Below are 2,843 nucleotides of genomic sequence, written 5' to 3' on the forward strand. Positions count from 1 at the left end.
GCGCTGCTCCGGCGTGTGTCCTGGGGTCGACCAGAGGGCCCTGGGTGCTCCGTGTCTGGCTGCGATGGTGGCGATTTTGGGGACAGATGCCCGTGTCGCGGGTTCCCTGGGCCGGCGGCGTGGTCGGTGACTCGACCTCCTGTCTCCTGGGGAGGTATATGTTTCACTCCGAGCCGGCATTTTGGGCCACCGGGTTATTGCTGACACGCTGTCCTCTGGCGACCTGTCGCTGGAGAGGTTGGGTCTCTTGGATGCGTCGCGGGTCTTCGGCCTCCCGGTGACCCGGCTAGCCGGCCCTGCTCGTGCTTGAGCCGCCTGCTGGGGCCCGTGTGCCCGGTCTCTCATGCATCCGAGCGTCCCAGCTCCCGGTGCCGCCTTGGGTCCGGGTCTCTGACCCACCTGGGGGCGGCGGGGAAGGTGGCGCGGGCTTACCCTGCCACCGTGCGCTCCCCGCTGCGGGCACCTGGGGCGGCCGAGACAACCCCACTCCCGCTGGCTCCGTGCCGTGCGTGTCAGGCATTCCTCGTCTCTGCCGGGTTGTCTGCCGCCCCTGTCCTGGAGCTGGGGATGGCCAGGCTGATCTGCTCGCTGGCCTCTGGGGAGGCTGTGGCTGGCTGGCCGACCCTGCTCCGGGGATGCTTTCCCTGATCGATGTGGTGATGTCACGCTCTCCCGGGCCGGGACCGAGCCGCGACGGGCGAGGGGCGGGCATTCGTGGTGAATGAGACCCGTTCTTCTCGTCCCGCCCGCGGGGTTTCCCCCGTCTCCCATCCCCGCCTGCGGGCGGTGCGTTGGGAGGCACTGGGGTGCGGAACCCGGCCCGACCTCGCTGTCCCGACCCCGCCGTCTGCCTCGTGGCGTCCGGCGTGGGTCAGCGGGGGTCCTCTGACGCAGCAGGCACTCCTCGCTTTCGCCTCTTGTGGTCGTCGCCTCGTGGGCCGCCCCCCTCCGCGGCGGTGGGGGTGCTGTCCCGCTGGCCCGCCGTGCTGCCCTCTCGGGTATTGCACGAGCGCTGGCTCCGCCTGGGCCTTTGCGGTGCTCCTGGAGCGCCCCGGGCTGTCTCTCAGGTGCCCGAGGCCGAGCGGTGGTGTGTCGCTCCCGCCCCCAGCGCCCCCTCCTCCGGTCGCCGCCATGGTGTCCGCGCGTGGGTCCTGAGGGAGCTCGTTGGCTGTGCGGGTCGAGGCGGTTGAGTGAGACGCGCCCCTCCCACGCGGGGAAGGGCGCCGCCTGGTCTGGCGAGCGCACGTCCCGTGCTCCCCTCTGGCGGGGGAGCGCGGGCCGTGTGAGCGGTGGCGGTGGGCTCGGGCCGGCCACGCGTGCGCCGGCCGGCCGCCGAGGGGCTGCCGTTCTGCCTCCGATCGGTCGTGTGTGGGTTAACTGGAGGCGCCTTGCCTCACAGAAAGGAGGTGGGTGGACGGCGGGGGGCCTTGGGGGCTGTGCGCACGCGCGCCGGCCGGGCCCCTGCCCTGACCGCAAACGCTCCAGGTTGCCGCAGGTTTCTTCTCGCGCCGCAGGCCCCCTCCCTTCCCCAGGCGTCCCTGAGCGCCTCTGCGGGCCCGACGAGGGGCGACTGGCGGGTGGGGAGCGTGACCCACCCTCGGTGAGAAAGCCTTCTCTAGCGATCCGAGAGGTGTGCCTTGGGGTACCGGATCCCCCGGCTCGCCGCCTCTCTCTGTGTTGTGGTAGCGCTGCCGTAGCGACTCGCCTGCAGAGAACCCTCCTCCTCCGCTGCCCCCGCCTCGATGGGATGAGGTGGGGGGACAGTGAGGGTTCCGCCGGACCCCGCGGCGGGGGCCGAGCGCGCGGCTCGTCGTCTACTGTGGCCCGCGCCTCCCCCTTCCGAGTTGGGGGAGGATCCCGCTGGGCCGGGCCCGACGTCCTAGCGGATGGGAAGGCTGCTGCGAGCGGCGGGTGCGCGTGGCACTCCGTCTGGCGCGCGACGCCGCTCTCCGCTGTGAGCCGGCTCTCCGCCCGCTCCCGTGCCGAGCCGCGACCGCTGCCGATGACCGCGTTCGCGTGGCGCGGGGTGTGGGGCCGCCTGGTCCTTGGGGAGCGAGCCGTCCCCACGGGGCGGCGCGCCGGTCTCCCGGAGCGGGACCGGGTCCGGGACGGACGAGAGACGGGCGACATGTGGCCCCTGGTGTTGGGCTTGTGGCTGAGGTTGCTTTGGGGCCGCCGGTGGCGGGACCCGGGGCTCGTGAGGGGGTTGCTCGGTGGGCTGCCCAAGGGCCGTTCGGCGTCCCAGGCGGGGCGCTGCGGGACCGCCCTCGTGTCTGTGGCGGTGGGATCCCGTGGCCGTGTTTTCCTGGTGGCCCGGCCGCGCCTGAGGGTTGCTTGCCCGAGTTAGCCCCCTGCGGGTTCCCCGTGCCCTCGTCTCCGTGGCCCCCTGGCTCCTTGCCTGCCTTGTGCTCCTTTTCCCTGTCCGCCGCCTGCCGATCCTCTCTTCCCCGAGCGGCTCACCGGCTTTTATGCTGTTGGCCGCCCCGTCTGGGCCCGAACCCGGCTCCGCCTTCTGGGGGCGTCGCCGCCGCCGGCCACGCTGGTTGGCCCGGTGTCCGCGTACCCCCACGGCGCGCGCCTTCGGGGCCAGGTCGGTGGCGGCCCGGTGGGCGCCCGGAGGGTTTGGGTCGGCCTTGCGGTGCGTGTTGGGGGGAAGCGGGCTCCGGGGGCTCTGGCCGCGTGCGACTGGGCGTGGCGGTGGGGGAGCCGCAGGGATCGCTGAAGGCCTGGTCGGCCGCTCCAGGTGCCACGCGGGGCCGCCTTCGTGCTCGGAGGCTGCTGGCGGTGAGACCCCCGCGTGCGTCCTGGTGGCGGTCGACTGCGCCGGAGGCGTCCCCCGGCGC

This window comes from Macaca mulatta, chromosome 10 (assembly GCF_049350105.2).
Source record: "Macaca mulatta isolate MMU2019108-1 chromosome 10, T2T-MMU8v2.0, whole genome shotgun sequence".
Lineage (NCBI taxonomy): Eukaryota > Metazoa > Chordata > Mammalia > Primates > Cercopithecidae > Macaca > Macaca mulatta.